The sequence below is a fragment of the Ailuropoda melanoleuca genome, chromosome 8 (genome assembly GCF_002007445.2).
Source record: "Ailuropoda melanoleuca isolate Jingjing chromosome 8, ASM200744v2, whole genome shotgun sequence".
Taxonomy (NCBI): Eukaryota; Metazoa; Chordata; class Mammalia; order Carnivora; family Ursidae; genus Ailuropoda; species Ailuropoda melanoleuca.
In genome coordinates, this window is record NC_048225.1 from 83,546,215 (window position 1) to 83,567,607 (window position 21,393).

Sequence of the window (21,393 nt, forward strand, 5' to 3'; positions counted from 1 at the left end):
GTCTGCTTCTCGCCCTCCCACTGCTCATGCCCTCTCTCTCCCTCACTCTCTCTTTCAAATAAATAAATAAAATCTAAAAAAAAAAACAACCCAGATTTGCTTCCCCGCCCTCCGGCAGACGAATGTTCAAATCAGACATTTGTCACAAGTTCTAGTCTCCATTATCCTAAATGAAGATTTTGTATCTTCTCTTTCCTTAAATCTTTCATACCATTTTCCCCCAGTCCAAGCACTTCACCTTCCTCATATTTCATTGAGAAAATAGAAGTTGTAAGACAGGCCCTACCTCACCTTTCCATCACTACCTGCATAGTCCAGGATGGCAAAGGAGTAGGAGACCTTAGTTTTGTCTAGTCCCAGAAATACAGCTAGATAGCTACCATATCATTCTGACACCTGTGAACTCAACTGGAGATCTAATAAAAGAATTGCTGCAATTCTACAAATAGATAAGCGACCACTTTCTGCAAGGTAAGAGGTGCAGAGAGTGAATGCAAAGTGATATATCATCGGAAGATAAACCATGGGGAGAGGGAGCCTCTGAAAGCTGGCACTGAAAAGTGATAAAGCAGTAGAGCACAAAATCAGAACTTTTAGAAGACTGCTCTGGTGAGGGACGTCCCTGCCTGAAAGGTGTTCAGGTGGCAAAGTGGGGCAGAATCCTAGGTGGGACAGTGTGGTCTCAGGATTCTGGAAGACCGGGAGTGCCGAGGCATGACAGAGCTCCCAGGCATTGAAGCAGGGAAGCCAGCTGCAATCAGCAAGCCCAGGAGTGGGCTCTCAGCTCAGAGAAATTTGGGGCACAGTTGGGTGAATGCTCTCCAAGCAGGGGCCCAGGTTGGAGCAGAACTGCAATAAGACCCCCCATCCTCCCCAGGAGGGTGGCGCAGGTGCACACCTCAGGAATCTGCAGGGTTTAGGGGCTTGAAATAGGGCTGTGTGCCTGAGATAGAAACACTTGGTCACAGGTTAAGTGGGTGCAGAGTGTGAACAGAGACCAAGGAGACAGGAGTGATTGACTGCTTTTCCCTGTGGGTGCACTGAGGAGTGAGGCCCCAAGATCTGGGCTCCGGGCTGGAGACTGAGAGGCCACCATTTTCATTCTCATTCTCAAAAGCGGCATGGAAAGCCTTCAGGGAACAAAAGCCACATAGAGCAATCCGGAGTCGCTTACTTAGCCTGGCCCCCTGGCAAAGGTGATGCAATTCCATCCAGGCAAAGACATTTGTGAATCAACACAACGGGCCCCTCCCCCAGAAGATCAGCAAGAACATCCGGCTAAGACCAATTTTACCGCTCACAGAGAACTGCAAAACTCCAGCAATAGGGAAAAATAGTACATAGAATTCATGGTTTTTCCCCATGATTCTTTAGTCTTTCAATTTTAATTATTTTTTCTCTTTCCTTTTTCAACCATTTTCTTATTTTATCAGCTTTTTTTTATTTTTTATTTTATTTATTTGACAGACAGCCAGCGAGAGAGGAAACACAAGCAGGGGGAGTGGGAGAGGAAGAAGCAGGCTCCCAGCGTAGGAGCCCGACGTGGGGCTCCATCCCAGAACGACGGGATCACGCCCTGAGCCAAAGGCAGACGCTTAACGACTGAGCCACCCAGGCACCCCTTATCAGCTCTTTTTAAAAAATCTTTTTTAATTTTCATTTTTACAATTACATTCTATACTTTCTATTTAATTTTATTTTTGTGCATATATGAGTTTTTCTTTCTTACAAATTTGGGATGCAGTTTCTTCTAACAAACAGATCAAAATACACCTGGAATCTAATGTATGGCTCTCTTCCTTTTTTCTGTCTGATCATATTTTCTCTTTTTCTTTCTTTTGATTTTTTTGCTTGTTTAAGTCTTTTTTAATTTTCATCTTTACAATTAAAATCTATCCTTTCAATGTATTTAATTTATTTGTATATATATAAGTTTTTCTTTCTTTACAATTTTGAAATGTAGTTTCTTCTAACAAACACACCACAATACACTCAGAATATAGTGTATTGCTCTGTTCTGTTCACCTATCTGTTTATATTCCTTTTCTTTCTTTCTTCCTTTCTTTTTGTCTTTTAATTTTTATTTTTACAGTTACATTCTATCCTTTCATTGTATTTAATATTACTTTTGTACTTATATGTTCTTCTTTCTTTACAATTTTGGGATCTAGTTTTCTAACAAACAGACCAAAATACACACAGAATCCAGTGTATTGCTCTGCTCTGGTCACTTGTCTGATTATCTTTTCTTTTAAAAAAAATTTTTTTGGGGGGTGCCTGGGTAGCACAGTCATTAAGCGTCTGCCTTTGGCTCAGGGTGTGATCCTGGCGTTCCGGGATCAAGTCCCACATTGGGCTCCTCTGCTGGGAGCCTGCTTCTTCCTCTCCCACTCCCCTGCTGTGTTCCCTCTCTCGCTGGCTGTCTCTCTGTCACATGAATAAATAAAATCTTAAAAAAAAATTTTTTTTTTCAGTTTTGGGTCTCTTCTGATTTGTTTAGTTTATATTTCCCTGGGGTCATTGTTACCGTTTTAGTATTTTGTTCCGTTGTTCATCTATTCTTCTCCAGACACAATGACAAGACAGAAAAACTCACCTCAAAAAAGAGAACAAGAGGCAGTATTGACTGCCAGGGACCTAATCAGTATGGATATGAGTAAGATGTTGGAACTGAAGTTAGGAATAACGATTATAAAGATACTAGCTGGACTTGAAAAAAAAGCATAGAAGACACTAGAGAATCCCTTTCTGGAGAAAAAAAAAAGAACTAAAACCTAATCAAGTCAAAATTAGAGGCTATTAATGAGATGCAATAAAAAATGGAAGCTCTAACTGCTAGGATAAATGAGGCAGAAGAAAGAATTAGTGATATAGAAGACCAAATGATGGAGAATAAACAAGCTGAGAAAAAGCTAAACAACTGCTGGATCATGAGGGGGAGAATTCAAGAGATAAGTGATACCATAAAATGAAACAATATTGGAATATTTGGGCTCTCAGAGGAAGAGAAAAGAGCAGGGGCAGAAGGCATATTGGAGAAATTATAGCAGAGAATTTCCCTAGTCTGGGGAGGGAAACAGGCATTCAAGTCCAGGAGGCACAGAGAACCCCGCTCAAAATCAATAAAAATGGGTCAACAGCCCAAAATATCATAGTGAAACTTGCAAATCTCAGAGACAAAGAGAAAATCCTGAAAGCAGTTAGGGACAAGAGGTCCGTAACCTACCAGGGTAGAAACATTAGATTGGCAGCAGACCTATTCACAGAGACCTGGCAGGCCAGAAAGGACTGGCATGATATATTCAGGGTGCTAAATGAGAAAAACATGCAGCCAAGAATACTTTATCCAGTTAGGATGTCATTCAAAATAGGAGAGATAAAAAGCTTCCAGGACAAACAGAAATGAAAAGAAATTGTGATCACTAAACCAGCCCTGCAAGAAATATTGAAAGGGATCCTTTAAGCGAAGACAGAGTCCAAAAGTAACATGGACCAGAAAGGAATAGAAACAATAAAGAGAAACAGTGACTTTATAGGTAATACAATGGCACTAAATTCATATCTTTCAATACTTACTCTGAATGTAAATAGGCTAAATGCTCCAATCAAAAGACATAGGGTATCAGAGTAGATAAAAAAGCAAGACCCATCAATAATCTGTCGGCAAGACATTCATTTTAGACCCAAAGGTACCTCCAGATTTAAAGTGAGGGGGTAGAAAACCATTTATCAGGCTAATGGACACAAAAGAAAGCTGGTGTGCCAATCCTTGTAACAGACAAATTAGATTTAAAACCAAAGACTATATAATAAGAGATGAGCAAGAACACTATATGATATTTAAAGGGTCTATTAAACAAGAAGACCTAACAATTATAAATATTTATGCTCCTAACATGGGAGCAGCCAATTATATAAACCAATTAACAACAAAATTAAAGAAATACATTGATAATAACACAATAATAGTAGGGGACTTTAACACCCCACTCATTGAAATGGACGGATCATCTAAGCAGAAGATCAACAAGGAAACAAGGGCTCTGAATGACACGCTGGACCAGATGGACTTCACAGATATATTCAGAGCATTTCATCCCAAGAATACACATTATTCTCGAGAGTGCACATGGAAAATTCTGCAGAATAGATCACATACCGGGTCACAAATCATGTCTCAACCAGCACCAAAGATTGGGATGATTCCCTGCATATTTTCAGACTACATGCTTTGAAACTGGAACTCAATCACAAGAGAAAATTTGGAAATAACCCAAATCCATGGAGACTAAAGAGCATCCTACTAAAGAATGAATGGGTCAACCAGGAAATTAAAGAAGAATTTTAAAAATTCATGGAAACAAATGAAAATGAAAACACAGGTATTCAAAACCTTTGGGATGCAGCAAAGGCAGTCCTAAGAGGGAAGTATATAACGCTACAAGACTTTCTCAAAAAAAAACAAGAAAGGTCTCAAATACACAACCTAACCTTACACCAAAAGGAGCTGGAGAAAGAACAGCAAATAAAGCCTAAGCCCAGCAGGAGAAGAGAATTAATAAAGATTAGAGCAGAAATCAATGAAATAGAAATCAAAAGAACAGTAGGACAGACCAACAAAACTAGGAGCTGGTTCTTTGAAAGAATTAATAAGATTGATAAACCCCTGGCCAGATTTATCAAAAAGAAAAGAGAAAGGGCCCAAATAAGTAAAATCATGAATGAAAGAGGAGAGATCACAACCAACACCAAAGAAATACAAACAATAATAAGAACAGATTACGAGCAGCTATATGCCAAGAAATTAGCAATCTACAAGAAATAGATGCATTCCTAGAGACGTATAAACTACCAAAACTGAAAAAGGAAGAAATAGGAAACCTGAACAGACCCACAGCCAGCAAAGAAATTGAAGTAGTAATAAAAAATCTCCCAACAAACCAGAGTCCAGGGCTGGATGGCTATCCAAGGGAATTCTATCAGCATTTAAAGAACAACTAATACCTATCCTTCTGAAGCTGTTTCAAAAACTTTCTAGAAAAAGAAGGAAAACTTTCAAACTTGTTCTATGAGGCCACCCCAAACCAGACAAAGACCCCACCAAAAGGAGAATTACAGACCAATATCCCTGATGAACATGGATCCCAAAATTCTCACCAAGATACTAGCTAATAGGATCCAACAGTATATTAAAAGGATTATTCACCAGGACCAAGTGGGATTTATTCCTGGTCTGCAAGGGTGGTTCAACATCCACAAATCAATCAATGTGAAACACTACATTAATAAAACAAAGGACAAGAGTCTTATGATCCTCTCAATAGATGTAGAAAAGGCTTTTAACAAAGTACAGCATCCTTTCTTGATTAAAATTCTTCACAGTGTAGGGATAGAGGGAACATACCTCAAAATCATAAAAGCCATCTATGAAAATCCCACAGTGAATATCATTCTTAATGGGGAAAACCTGAGAGATTTTCTCCTAATGCCAGGAGCATGACAGGGATGCCCACTCTTACCACTGTTGTCCAACTTAGTACTCGAAGTCTTAGCCTCAGCAATCAGAAAACAAAAAGAAATAAAACACAACTGAATTGGCAAAGAAGATGTCAAACTCTCACTCTTCACATATGACATGATACTTTATGTGGAAAACCCAAAAGATTCCACCCCAAAATTACTAGAACTCATACAGGAATTTGGCAAAGTGGCAGGATATAAAATCAATGCACAGAAATCAGTTGCATTTCTATACACTAACAATGACACAGAAAAAAGAGAAATTAAGGTCAATCTCATTTACAATTGTACCCAAAACCATAAAATACCTAGGAATAAACCTAACCAAAGAAACAAAAGGATCTGTACTCAGAAAACTACAGAACACTAATGAAAGAAATTGAGGAACACACAAAGAAATGGAAAAACATTCCATGCTCATGGATTGGAAGAACAAACATTGTTAAAATGTCTATGCTACCCAGAGCAATCTACACATTCAAAGTAATCCCTATCAAAATAACATCAATATTTTTCATGGAGCTGGCACAAATAATCCTAAAATTTGTATGGAACCAGAAAAGACCCTGAATAGCCAAAGGAATGTTGACAAAGAAAACCAAAGTTGGTGGCATCACAATCCCGGACTTCAAGCTCTATCACAAAGCTGTAATCATCAAGACAGTATAGTACTGGCACAAAAACAGACACACAGATCAATGGAACGGAATAGAGAACGCAGAAATAGAATAGAATAGAGAACCTCAGCTCTATGGTCAACTAATCTTCAACAAAGCAGGAAAGAATACCCAAAGGAAAAAAGACAATCTTCAACAAATAGTGTTGGGAAAATTGGACAGCCAGATCTAGAAGAATGAAACTGGACCATTTTCTTACACCATACACAAAGATAAACTCAAAATGGATGAAAGACTTAAATGTGAAACAGGAATCCACCAAAATCCTAGAGAATACAGGCAGCAACCTCTTCGACCTTGGTCACAGCAACTTTTTGCTAGACATGTTTCCAAAGGCAAGGGAAACAAAGGCAAAAACTATTAGGACTTCATCAAGATAAAAAGCTTTTGCACAGCAAAGGAAACTGTCAACAAAACCAAAAGACAACTGACAGAATGAAAGAAGATATTTGCAAATGTCTTAGATAAAGGACTAGTATCCAAGATCTATAAAGAGCTTATCAAACTCAACCCCCCAAAACAAATAATTCAATGAAGAAATGGGGAGAAGACATGAACAGACATTTCTGCAAAGAAGACATAGAAATGGCCAACAGACACATGAAAAAATGCTTCACATCACTTGGCTTCAGGGAAATACAAATCAAATCCACAAGGAGATAACACCTCACACCAGTCAGAATGGTTAAAATTAACAAGTCAGGCAAGGACAGATGTTGGCAAGGATGTGGAGAAAGGGGAACTCTCTTACACTGTTGGTGGGAATGCAAGCTGGTACAGCCACTCTAGAAAACAGTATGGATGTTCCTTAAAAAGTTGAAAATAGAGCTTCTCTATGATCCAGCAATTGCACTACTGGGTATTTACCCCAAAGATACAAATATAGTGATCCAAAGGGTCACTTGCACCCCAATGTTTATAGCAGCAATGTCCAGAATAGCCAAACTATGAAAAGAGCCCAGATGTCCACTGACAGATAAATGGATAAAAAAGATGTGGTATATGTATATACAATGGAATACTGCTCAGCCACCACAAAAATGACATCTTGCCATCTGCAACGACATTGATGGAACTCCAGGATATTATGCTAAGCAAAATAAGTCAATCAGAGAAAGACAATTATCATGTTCTCATTTGTATGTGGAATTTAAGAAATAAAACAGAGGATCATAAGGGAAGAGAGGAAAAAATAAGATGAAATCAGAGAAGGAGACAGATCGCAAGACTCTTAATCATAGGAAATATACTGAGGGTTGCTGGAGGGGAGGAGGTTGGGGGATGGGGTAACTGGGTGATGGACATTAAGGAGGGGACATGATGTAATGAGCATTGGGTGTTATATAACACTGATGAATCACTGACCTCTACCTCTGAAACTAATAATATATGTTAATTAATTGATTTTAAGTAAAAATTTAAAAAACAAAATATGCACCTGCACCTATACAGTTTCCACTGACATTATGATGAACAAAGCATCCATGCAGCTAAGACCCATGACCAAACTGTGCAGTAGAGCTAACCCTCTCACCCACAGTCATTTTTCTCCTGCAATTATTTTCCTTCTTCTGCATCATGTTCTCCCTTCCTCTATGTCATACTATTCATATTGGCTTGTAAATGGGTTTCAAAATTGCCCACTTTAAAAATATGCTCAAGTATAATTTAAAATTTCCAGCTATCCCTCACCAATCTACCTTCCTATACAATCATGTCTCTCAAAAGAATTATCTAAAGTCACCATCTTTATTCTTCATTTCCATTTTTTTCCCCAGCTGAATCCAAACAGGCTTTTGTCTCAAGCACTCTAATTACAGTTGTAGTCATCTTGTCAAACTTAGTGGCCAATTCTTATTCATTATTTTTTTCTATCTCCTATAAGCATATGTCAAAGCTGACTACTTCTGCTCTTTTTGAGTCACTTCTTTTGGTTTCTTTGAAAACAGACTCTGCTTATTTGCCTTCTATTCTATTGACTATTTCTTCAAAGTAGAAATTGTCTTCTTCTCCAAACACTCATTCTAGGTAGCAGCTTTCTGTTCATAATCTTAACACTTATATTCAGATCACTTTCAAACTTACATTTCTATTTTCACCTCTCTCCTAGACTCCAAAACACTGTGTCTTAACTGGAGAAAGGGAATAGAGGAGGAAAAGAATAGGAAAGAAAAAGTTTTCTGTAATTGTAGTAGATATTGGGAATACAAATATGGGTAATATAGAATTCCTAATTATGGCCAGCTTACATTGACCAGTCTCTAATATACAGTCATTGCAATAGGTATTGTTTCTTTTAATGAACCTAAAATTCCATCTTCTCTTCCTCTTTATAAATTGGGAAAGGCATTTTAAATACCCTATGGCCTATTTCTAAGTTGATAAATTCAAGACATATCACAAGGAGGGCAAGTGCTAGGAGAGAGACATGCTGGGTAATTACATATAAAATAAGAAACTTTAAAAAAAAGTTCGACATGTTTTCTCCTATCAAACAATTGGTAACAAACTTATTAATCCTTTACAGAGTTCTCTGTTAGGGAATTACTGGACTCAAAAAGTCTTAGCAAAAAAACAGGATCCTTATATGAGTTATTTATAATGAAAACACTCCTTAGTGGAACGACTCTTTAGATTGACATTAATTCCATGAGCTGGAAGTAAATGCTTAAAAAGTTGAGGGCAAAGCAGTAAGGAATGATAGTGAAATGGGCATCTCTAAAGAGAACAATATTTTAAGAATAAAGTATAAGTTCTTCTCAATCAGTAGTCATTATTAACTACAATGTAGTACAGCTTTGTAGGGCAGGGGTAGAAAAGCATAGCCAAACAGTGAAAGAAGATTCATCTACGGAAAAGAAGAATAAAAATGAGTGCTTTGAAAGATTCCTTCAATAAAAGCTTTATTCTTGTATTACCATGCATTAATTTAAAATAGAGAGCTAGCAAGCTTAAGCAGGACTAAACCCAGGAATGTATTTAACCCATAATTGCCAAAACAAAAGTAACTAGGTGGCACCTGTGTAGAAAGTAAGTGATGATAGCAACCATTCTCAAAATAAGCACTTGGTGACTAATGAATGCCAGAATGGAGCTTTGATGGTAACACTCATCAGGAAGAGTCGGACAAAAGGCAGGATTTGACTAGAATATTTGAAACCCGCTGCTGCAGAAATCCTGGATTACAAACTCCCCTCATGTAAACACTCATTCTGCTATTACATTTGGCAGGAGGAGAGGAAGAGACCATTTTTGTCTTAGCAAAAAAATGAAGTTTTAAATGTAAAGGTCTAAAATGTCATAACATGTCTCATAATAAGCCACCCAAATAATAACTGGAATAGACTTGAAAGAAGCAAACAGTGTCAGTTGTAAAGTAATATTAAAATAATAGGAAAATTTTAAGGAACATTCAAATTATCTTGGTAAGTGAGAAGCTCGTTCATTTGTTCCTGAAATATTTATGGATAAGCTGCAATGTGCCATGTAGTGTTCTTAACTTGAAGGAGCTTAAGGTAAAGAAAACATACATTTAAACAACCAATAGATAATACCTGCATCTATGTTTATGTCTATAACCATGTCTGTATTAGTAGTGGTGGTTAGCATCCTGAGCACTGGTACCAGACTTCCGGGGTTAATTTTGTGGTCTTGGGTGAGTTAGTTAACATCTCTGTACCTGTTTCCTCATCTGTAAAATAAGGATAATAATAGCACATTCTCATAGGGCTGTGAGGAAAAAATGATTGAATCATGTAAACTACTTAGAACAGTACCTATCATGTAAGTATTACTCAAATGTTATTATTATTATTACTAGTAGGTACTTATGAAGTAAAATGGTGCATACAGTACACAGATACAAGATCTTAAAGATATGCTCCTGTAAATAGAAGCTAATTTATGAAGAAGGTGGGATGCAATTCATCTATCCCAAACACAGCACTCACATTCCTGAATATAAGGACCTTATTAAAAAGTCTATATATTTGAATTGAATGAAAGATATCCCAAAAAACTGCCATTTCAAATTACTGTAGCTACCACAATAAATATAAATTAAATCAGTTTTAGAAACAGATGTGTGAAATAAACATTAACACAGAAATGAGAAAGAAATCTACAGAATTTTGAATTTTTTTCACAATATAATCATGAACATTTACTTAGCTGTTCAAATATATCTAGTAAAGTTTTATCTCATGATGAAAGTTTGATTTCTCTTTGTTTTCTTTTACTATATTTGTTTTCTACAAGTTTTGAGTGTCTAATACATACAAGGAATTGTACGTTAGATAATAGAAACAGGGTGATAAAAATGAGTAAGATATAGTAATTCTTTCTTCTCAAAAGATTTACAATCTAGGAGAGCACACATTCCTGAAGTTGAAAGACATGAGGACTTTTTATTTTATTTATTTATTACTATTTGAGGTCTTATATTCTGGAACCCAGCTGATATTGGATTTCACTGAAGAAATTATTATCCATCCATCATCCTCTAGTTAGCTAACATACACTGTCATCTCTGTTCAGTTCTTCCTCCTATTTTCACTATCAACTCCCTTTTTGAAATCTTCAATCTCAATATACCGCTCTGATGAAGGGTAGCTGTCTACCCTTCCAGCTCTCTCAATCCCTTTACTCTCAATGCACATGTTCTTCAAGACTTCCAGTTTCTCAACCCAATCTCTTTAACACTTTCTCAATTTTCATGGTTTATATTATATATAGTATAATGTTATATAATATACCTTATCTCATTTGATTCTCACAGTTGCTCTATGAGGTAGACAGAGCAATAGTTTTACTATGTCCTGTTCAAGGATGTAGACAATTTTTTTTCAGCTTTATTGAGGTGTAACTGACAAAATTGCAAGATGTCACAACATGATGACTAGATATACATATATATTGTGAAAGGATCTGCCCCCACACACATGTACTAAATAAGTTAATTAACCTACATGATGGAGAAATGAAGGTGTTTACGGTTGGTTGACTTGTCCAGGTTTACACAGCTAGTAAGATGTAGAGTGAGAACCTAACCTTGGACCCCCCAATTCTAGTGCCTATGCTCTTCTCATCACATTACACTTCTTACTTACCAGTCACCAATGCAAAGAATACAACCAAATCTGGGATTCCCTAAACTAGAAGATCTGTCTTAAAATATTTCATGTCCATATGTCAATTTTTCAGGGGAAAAAAAATTACCTGGCATCCAGATAAAGCTTCAGTAAGTCTCACAACTCCAAAATTAGTATGGTGGCCGTGGCCCTGGTAGAGAGAACAGGTCTAAATATATAGTACATAAACTCAGTTTTCAATTATGGATTTTCCTTATTTGGGCAATAGCATTTAAAGAAAACATTAAATTTTATCTTTACTTGAGGTTCTCATCTGTAACAAGTATCAAAGTCTTTTTTTTTATCTTTCAGGGCTTTTTTTTTTTTTTTTTTAGTATACAAGACAATGCTTCTAAAAAATCATTTTCACAAAACCAGGTGTTTTACCCTAGCTTATTTTATTTCTCAGAATGTCCACGCCCTACTCCAACCCCTGAGCACATACTAGCTTGATTTAATCATGCTATATCAAAAACAATAATTCATTTTTAAGGCTGAAATTTATTCATTGCTGACAAGAAATAATAATCTCCTCTACAAGGTTCCTGTTCTAACAAATTAATACACTTTCAACAGGCAATGATAATAACACATGAAATTGAACTTGCTAGGTAACCTGAATTACAGAGACATAATACTAATAAATTGTATAAGACCCACAGAAGTTTAGAAGCAGAAAACCATGGCTGTACATTAACATTTATTAAAAATAAACACAGATGCCATTTTGCCCATCATTTTCTGTACTTTGAGCATTTAAAGAGAAGGGATTTACAAATTTTATTGTGTTGTTTTCACTTTAGCGGGGGTATGGAGAAAACCTTTAAACCACCATTTGACTTTTTCTGAGGAGAAATAGCACTGAATTGCTAACCATTTGAAACTGGAGTTATTTTACTACTCTCCTCAGTTCCATGGTGAAAATTTAAAGTAGAAATAGTTTCAAATACAACAATCATAGCAAGAAACATAAATGATTTAAGTTCACTAATGAAAAGGCACATACTATCAGTTTAGACTTTTAAAAAACCCAGGTACTTGCTGTTCAGAATACATACATTTAAAGCATGAGGATACAGAAAAGTAGGAAGTAAAATGATGGACATATACAGATAACTGAGGTTAAAAAGATATGAAACATTATGAACAATTAATGTCAACCAGTTTGAAAACACACAAAATGGCATAACTGACTTAAGAAAAACAGAAGTCTGAATAATCCTGTAGAAGCAAAGAAACCAGAGAAGTACTTACAAGATATTATGCAGATCCAGATGTACTTACAAGTTAACCTTATCAAACTGACAAGAAACAGGTCATTTAATATAGGCTTTTCCAGAGAGCAGAAACAGAATAATCACCGATTTTATTAAACTAAGGTAATCTTGATAGTGTAATCTTTCAAAATTAGAAAAACAGTAAGTGAGAAAGGGAAATCACAGGCTAATGTCACTTATTCATTTGGATGAAGAAATTCTAAATAAGGTATTAGTAAATTGAATCCAACAGTGTATGTAAAAAATAAAATATGACCAAGTTGTATTTATCCCTGGGATATAAGGCTGAATGTTTAAAGTTCAGGGCTGTAGACTATGCTCCTACCCTAGCCTTGCTGTCTTTAGTTGCTGTCATCACTGCCTGGACTGCTTCCCACCTCCAAACCATATAGGTGTAGCTACCAAACTTTGTTGCAGCAGCAGCAATAACTATTCACTTAGTCTCAGTGAGTCCTCTGATCAATGGACCCAGAATCCAGCCTCCTCAAAATCACTGAGATTAAATTTTAAAGCATACTTAATCTTGCATTCATTACAAGCAACATCCAAACTGAGAGCTCCCCGCACCTCTCCCCCCTCACTAGTATCTGCCCACTCCCAAGTTGCCATTGCCATAATACTCAAGTGCACTGTCTTCTCCACCCACTTCCCTTCCCCTTCCTCTCTAAAAGCAGCACACTTCCCTTTACTTTTAACCTTTCCCCAGATGTTCCTTCCATATCTTTCATAATTGAAACTTCGTTCTTCAAAGAAGGCATACCTTCCCTTTATCACTTTCAAGTGATTATTCTTTCAAAAATCCATGTCATTCTTAACACTATTACTCCAGATAATATTACTACTTGCTTCTGTGCAAAATCTTATGTACTTTTTTTTAAGGCTCATGCTATTTGTTTGATTTCCATTCTTAGAACTGTCAACTGACCTTTTATTCATTCTCTCTCATTTATCAAAAATTAGATACTCTACTCACAAGCCTTCCTTTATGCTTCAAATTTTATCATGTTGGGTGTTGTAATTATTTTAGTAGACCATCCTCCCATAATCTGGACTCTCTTTTCGTTGACTTCATCTCTTGACCTTCGATAACCACCATCTCACCAACTCACGCCATTTGCTATTATCTATGTGTTATTTCTTCCCAAATCACTATTCCAGGCATTTTTACTTATGATCACAATCATGTCTCCTTATTTACTTGTCAATGACTATAAAAATTTGGGTCTTTGATTTCTTCTAGATCTCCACTGCATTGGTCTTTTTATACCACATTTCCAAACAATCAAAGCATTCTCCCTCTCTCTCTCTTTCCATTACATTTCTAACTCATTAAAGCATTCTTGTTCTCTCTCTTCACTCCTCTACTCCCCATTTCCATCTCTTCACTTCCTTTTATATTCAGCTTAGATTTCATGGTTCATCATTTGAATAATATTCTTAAATAATATTCTTGCCAATATCCTAAATTTTCTAGCCCTTCTTTGGTTTCAACTTATGTTTTAGAAAAGACATATAAATCACCTTTTTTTTTTAAATTTGAGAGGACAGACTACTGGGTTAAAGTCACACAATTTCATTCACTTATTATTACTAACCTCAAATGAGGCTGTACCGGTACACTGCTTGGTAATCCCACTGTTTCTTTAGTCAATTTGATCTCCAATTCTTGGCAACAATTCTTTGAAATCTTCTTTATTTTCTTTCTTTTCTCTCATCAGATGACATTTCCAAGTTCATAGAAATCTGAAGGCATCAGATAAGATCATCTTCAACTTTCCACTACCAAATCTATAAGCCCATATGCACTTGCACCAATTTTCTTCACTTTCTGAGATATTATATTAGATGTTCCTTCTCTCAAGGCCAATAGCTACCTACATTTTAGAGACTATCCTCAGGAATCTTAAACTCATGTTTTCTTGTTTCTGTACAATCATCCCTCTTGCTTCTACATACTCAATCACTCCCTTTCATTAATATCTTCCTTGTTAATGTGCATATGCCCCACTAACTAGTAGGTTTAGCATGTCACTTTCCTGAACTTCACCTCAGTCTCTGAATTGTTAAAATGAAAATATTGTATAAATTATAAAACACTATATGAGAGTTAATGTTACAATTTTTTCCAACCTAAAGATCAAAGGGATTAAGTGACTTCCCAAGGTGTTGTTTCTTAATTAGAAGATCTAAGCATACAAGTCAACTCTCCATAATCATTAGCTATTATTTGTTATAACTTATAATTAAAATTTAGAAAATGTCTTCAATAGTGCTAACTTGAAAGCATAGAATTATTATTTTTTAAACATTGTTATTTTTGTTTAGATATAAATACTGCAGTCTAGTGTCTTAGCTAACTGACATTCAGGGTTTTAATCATGGAGCCAGACATCTGGTGTATTCACAACTAAATTGGATTTGACTAAAATAGAACCTAGGAACTGATTAAACTACCTTCATCCATACCATTAATTTCCTCTTCACAATTCTATAATAAGCAAAAGGTCTCCTTAACAAAGTGAACAAATTAAATGAAAGAACTTTTCTTGAAAGATCAAGCCTTTTTCTACAGGGCTCTTCAGGATCAGAATTTTGTAAGTTCCAAAGAACAGCATAAAGTCTAGCTTCATTTGATGGTGCTAAGTATGTAAAATACTTTACAAAATATTTTTACAAAGATGAAAAAAGAAGGAATAATCTATTTCTGAGTATTGAGACAGGTATTAGCTACTTACTCAAATGTCTATTCATCCTATGTGTCATTGGATACAATACATAATAATGTGCACTCATTTGTATCCACCAAATTTGGATCCATTGACCAAATCTCTGCCCTGCTTACACAAAAGTGTTGTAAAAATCCATTGAGATAATGTATGTGAAAACATTTTAGAAAAAGCAAAAGCAGAGACAACTGTGTTTTCTAACTCCACTTTTATCACTTGTCCTTAACCAATAAATCAAAACCTATTGAAGTATTTACCTTTTAATAGGTTATGAAGTATATAAGAACTCATTGACTTTAGTGACTATTCATGAACATACTTCATATTTCCAATATAATTATTATGTTAAAGTCAGAAAACAAGAACAATTTACTAGATATTTATTATATATTGGCTAGTTTATACTTAGACAAATACTTTAGGTAAAAGCCAAAAACCAAATATGCATTGTAATAGAGCTTGATTATTCCCAACTATTTTGGTAATATGGTTATGAACCTATTGACCTTTGAACATTATAGGAGTAGGTAAAAGGGAAAGACGTTTATTCCCTCCACAAAAATGTCGAAACACGAGAGATGGGGTGCAATTGGAAAAGGCAGATTGTGGTAAGATAATATATGAATTATGTTTTCAGAGTAATAATGTTAGCTATTTCCCTAGGGAACTTCTTTAATTCTCTTTCTCATGTATTTAAGATTTTACATATACAAATGAATATATATGTAATAAGTTTCCTATGGTGAATGCCATCAATTCCTTCCCTCCCTGCATGCATGTGCTACTTCTTCATTGAGAGATGAGCCTCTTTTCCCTCTCCTATAGGATCTACTCTATGCCTGTTTGCTTTGACCAATAGAATACAGAGGAATGACATTCTAGGATTTCTGAGTCCAGTCCTTTAAGGAGTAACAATTTCCCACTTCCTTCCTTTTTGAACACTGATTCTTGGGGCTCTTCCTTTTTGAATTCAACCACTATGCTTTGAGAAGCCTAAGCCCTGTGGAGAGATTATAAGGAGAAGCAGCAGATAAATTGCCAACCATGTGGATGAACTATCTTGGATGTCACAGCCCTTAGATAATTGAAGCCCCAGCCAACATCATGTGGAACAGAAGAACCTTTCACTTGAGACAGCTGAGCCCAGTCTATCCACAGAAACATAAATAAATGATTAATAAAACTGTTAATAAAATGGTTAATGTCAATATGTTTTGAAATTGTTATGAAGAGATAACCAAAATAGAAACTGGTACCTAGAAATAAGAGTAGTACTGGGCCAAAACCAAAACATATAGACTTAACTTTAGAACTGAGCAGGAGATGAAGGCTTTAGGGACTTCAGGAAACAGAGGTGGCTAGAACAATGAGGAAATTGTTATTGAAAGGCAACCCTTGCTATGAAAGGCACTTTCACCTGCAGTAATGTGAAAGGTAGAACTAATGAACTCCTGGAAATCACTAAGGGGAAGAAGTAACTGAATAGACCTGTGCATCTGGCCAAGGAGATTTCCAGGCAGAATACTGAAAATGCCAAGTGACTTTTAGCTGGCAATGATCAAATTCAGAAAAAGAATGATGAACTAAATAAGAAACTGTTCAGTTTTGGAACAAATGTAAGAAATATAAAAGCCTTGAACACCTTTTCCAGCCAGCAAGAAAATCTCAAAGGGGAAATGACCTATGGGCAATGGACAAGTCCAGAGAACTGCAAGTAGAACATATAGCATTAGGGTAAATTACGATCAAGGGTGCAGCTGTAATAATAACCTTTGACTTCAGAAATATTTAAGCCAGTGCCTCACAGATCTCTCAGCTGACAAAAAGACTTCTAAGAAACTTATCAACATATATTACAGTCCATCTACTCAGCGAGGCAATCGGGACCTATGATTCTTAAGGGTGTGGTCCTTCAGCATCCTGTCATTTAGCTCAAAGTAGAGGGAGACGCCAGTCTCAGGTTTGTCGGTTCGCCTTTTATTGAATGGAGTGGATTATAATTTGATTCATAGAAAACATGCAATATCTTTAAAGGAATTACGTAAGTTTGGTCTAAGAGGAAGAGACAGTTCAGAACAAAAAAAGGCCTCTGGGTCTTCAACCTTCGAAAATCAGAAAAAAAGTTGAGAAAGCTATTCAACCTCAAACAAGCCGTTCTCATGGCAAAGGACAACTCAGAGTCAAGTAAAAATCTCATAGGGAAGGGCCAAAGGCTGAAAATTAGGCCCTAATTAACATACACTCCCTGCTCCTAGAATCATGATGAATGAGACATGTGCCCAGCTGGAGTTCAGAATTGCTATGGACCATTTTTGCTTTGCACCTCCCATTTTCCCTTTTCGAACAAGAAATCTATTGCCTGTCTTGCCATTGTATGCTAGATGAGTATGGGGAATAAAACTTGTTTCTTCAGTTCACGCATCTTCATATTGAGAACTGCAGTAAAGGTGGCTCATTTGTACCTGAAACTGATTAAAATGATGAGATTATGGGCCTTGAACCAGAATCTGATGACATATTTAGATGCAACTTTAAGGTGTCTTATGAGGGGTGAATGCATTTTCCATGTCAGGAACAGAAATTGCTATTTGCAGAGGGTATAATAATAATCTCTCAAGATGGTTGCGATCAAGCCCTTCCCTTCTCATATATGTATACTCGTTGAGAGGTAAAAATTTTTTCCCTTCCTCTTTAATCTAGGCCGGTCGTATGGATTACTTTGACTAATACAATGTAGTGATGTTCTGAGATTTCTAAGCCAGGGCCTCAAGAGGACTCATACCTCCTACTTCTCCCTTCTTGGAATGCTCACACTTGGGATATTACTTCTTGAATCCCAATCATCATGATGGGAAGAAGCCCAGCCACACTGATGGAAGAACTTCAAGCTGCCTGGAGGGCCACATAGAGGAAAACTGAGGTGTGATAGCCGGGTTCCCAGCTGACAGCCAGCATCAACTGCCAAACACATGAATGAGCTACTTTGGATGTTTTAATTTTTTATTTTTTTTATAATAATATTTTTTATTATATTAGTCACCATATAGTACATCCCTAGTTTTTGATGTAAAGTTCCATGATTCATTATTTACGTATAACACCCAGTGCACCATGCAATACGTGACCTCCTTAATACTCATAACCAGCCTATCCCATCCCCCCCCCCAAACCCTCAGTTTGCTTCCCAGAGTCCATAGTCTCTCATGGTTCATTCCCCCTTCTGTTTACTCCCCCTTTCTTCTTCCCTTTCTTCTCCTGCTGATCTTCCTACTTCTTATGCTCCATAAATGAGTGAAACCATATAATTGTCTTTCTCTGCTTGACTTATTTCACTTAGCATTATCTCCTCCAGTGCCGCCCATGTTGCAGCAAATGTTGAGAAATCGTTCTTTTTGATAGCTGAATAATATTCCATTGTATATATGGACCACATCTTCTTAATCCAGTCATCTGTTGAAGGGCATCTTCGCTCCTTCCATGATTTAGCTATTGTGGACAATGCTGCTATGACATTGGGGTGCATATGGCCCTTCTCTTCACTACGTCTGTATCTTTGGGGTAAAAAGCCAGTAGTGCAACTGCTGGATCATAGGGTAGCTCAATTTTTAACTTTTTAAGGGACCTCCACATTGTTTTCCAAAGTGTCTGTACCAACTTGCATTCCCACCAACAGTATAGGAGGGATCCCCTTTCTCCACATCCTCTCCAACATTTGTTGTTTCCTGCCTTGTCAATTTTTGCCATTCTAACTGGTGTAAAGTGGTATCTCAATGTGGTTTTGATTTGAATTTCCCTGATGGCTAATGAAAAAAGACAGTCTCTTCAATAAATGGTGCTGAGAAAATTGGACAGCTACATGCAAAAGAATGAAACTTGACCACTCTCTCAGACCATACACAAAGATAAACTCCAGGTGGATGAAAGACCTCGATGTGAGACAGGAATCCATCAAAATCCTAGAGGAGAACATAGGCTGCAACCTCTCTGGCATTGGCCACAACAACTTTTTTCATGACACATCTCCAAAGGCAAGAGAAACAAAAGAAAAAATGAACTTGTGGGACTTCATCAAGATAAAAAGCTTCTGCACAGCCAAGGAAACAGTCAAAAAAACTAAGAGGCAGCCCATGGAATGGAAGAAGATATTTGCCAATGACTGTACAGGTAAGACTGGTATCCAAGATCTACAAAGAACTTCTCAAACTCAATACACAAGAAATAAATAAACAAATCAAAAAATGGGCAGAAGATATGAACAGACACTTTTCCAATGAAGACATAAAATGGCTAACAGACATATTTTGGATGTTCTAAACCCAATCAAGCACCTAGAAAATTATAACTCTAACCAACACCATGTGGAGAGCAAGCCAACTGATTCCTGTCAATTCAGAATTGTGGGGGGGAAATTAAATGGTTATCTTTTTTTAAAAAAAGATTTTATTTATTTTGAGAGAGAGAGAGAAAAAGCACGAGAGGGGAAGGGCAGAGGGAGGGGACAAGCAGACTCCCAGCTGAGCAGGGAGCCTGATGTGGAAGTCAACCCCATACCTGAGCCAAAGGCAAATGCTTAACCAACTGAGCCACCCAGTCACCCTATATGGTTGTCATTTTAAGTCAGTTAGGATTGAGGTGGATTATTAGTAGTAGACAATCAAAATAATACATATGTTGATACCATTAAGTAAATAAAATGAAGATCAAGTAACCCATTTCATCTCAAGAACTAAAACATCACTAATAATGTTTCATCTATTAATTTGTTCCTTCTTGCCTTCCTGCTCTGCCATCAGTCCCACCAGAAACGGTAATACCATCCTGAATTTGGGAATCACTCCTTCACATTGAAAAATTATCATAAATGTGTTCCCATGTAATGCAGTTTAGATTTGCTTGTCTTTAAACTTTATAAAAGCTATCATATTGCATGTGGGCTTCTGAGACTTGCTTTTTCAGGTCATTCTCCCTATTAAACAAAAGTACAAAACCCACAATTTGTCATTCTTTTGTCAATGAACTTTTGGGTGGTTACAAACAGGGCTGCTTTGAACATTCTCACAGATGTGCTCTTGGGCACCTATGGTATAATTTTTCTACAGTATATATGTAGAAGCAGAATGGTCAGGCATTAGGAGTATGTAAATGGTTAACTTCACAAGATAAGGCCAAATTGCTTTCTATGGCAAACTATGCATTGGTTTACAACCCCATCTATAAATGTCTTCTTGACGCACATCTTCTTCGATGATATTGTCATATTTCTTAATTTTTGTCTATTGTATGTAAAATGATATTCACTGTGGTCTTAGTTGATCATTTGAGAGTAAACTTCTTTTTGTGTGCTCAGTCACGTCCTCTTAAAATACCTGATTTGTCTTTTGCTCGTTATTTCTACAGTACAATGATGAATAGAAGTGGTGATAAAATAGGCATCCTTATTGAGTTCCTGATTTTTAATGTATATATACAACTTAATCATGCTGCATTATCCTTTTTTATATAATGTTGAATTTAGCTTATCAATAGTGCTTTTGTTTTTCACATCTGTTAATATGTGTGATGAGTCTGTAACTTTCTTTTCTCCTCCTGAATGTGTCTGATTCTAGTATCAGTAGAAGTTATACCGGCTTCATTAGAGCTGGAGTATCCCCTCATTACCTAGTCCTTGGAAGAGTTTATATGAAATGTTGAACTAGTGCGGTCCTTGAAAGAGAAACATCTGTAGATGTGGGTTAGATGCTTTGTCAAAAAAAATTATCTACTATTCAACACTATTGAATAAATCTATATAGCTTGTCTATTTCTTCTTTGGACTACTTAAGGAAATTGCATTTTTCTAGACCTTGATCTATTTTGTCTAAGTTTTCAAATATATTAAGATGCTCATCATTTTCATCTCTGCTCTATCTATGGGTTAGGAGTCCTTTTCAATCTTTATTTCATCTACTTGTGCCCTGTTTTCTTGTTTAATTATGCCAATTTTATTGTTGTCATGAAAATAACTTTGACATTGTGACTTTTTGTTTTCTAACTCATTGATTTCTTCAGTCGCCTGTATCTCCTT

General features: G+C 36.4%; 1 long non-coding RNA gene across 4 annotated transcripts in view; it reads right to left on the reverse strand.

The window, feature by feature from the left end:
• Nucleotides 1–18,371, reverse strand: part of LOC105240029 — a 180,196-nt gene extending 161,825 nt beyond the window's left edge. For 2 of the 4 annotated variants that reach the window (XR_004627270.1, XR_004627269.1), the window contains exons 1-2: nucleotides 11,415–18,371; nucleotides 9,752–9,888 (exon numbers count right to left, since the gene is read on the reverse strand). This is a non-coding gene — a long non-coding RNA (uncharacterized LOC105240029). The remainder of the gene's footprint in view (nucleotides 1–9,751; nucleotides 9,889–11,414) is intronic. The other 2 variants (XR_004627272.1, XR_004627271.1) reach the window with 2 other exon arrangements.
• Nucleotides 18,372–21,393: the final 3,022 nt, after the last annotated feature.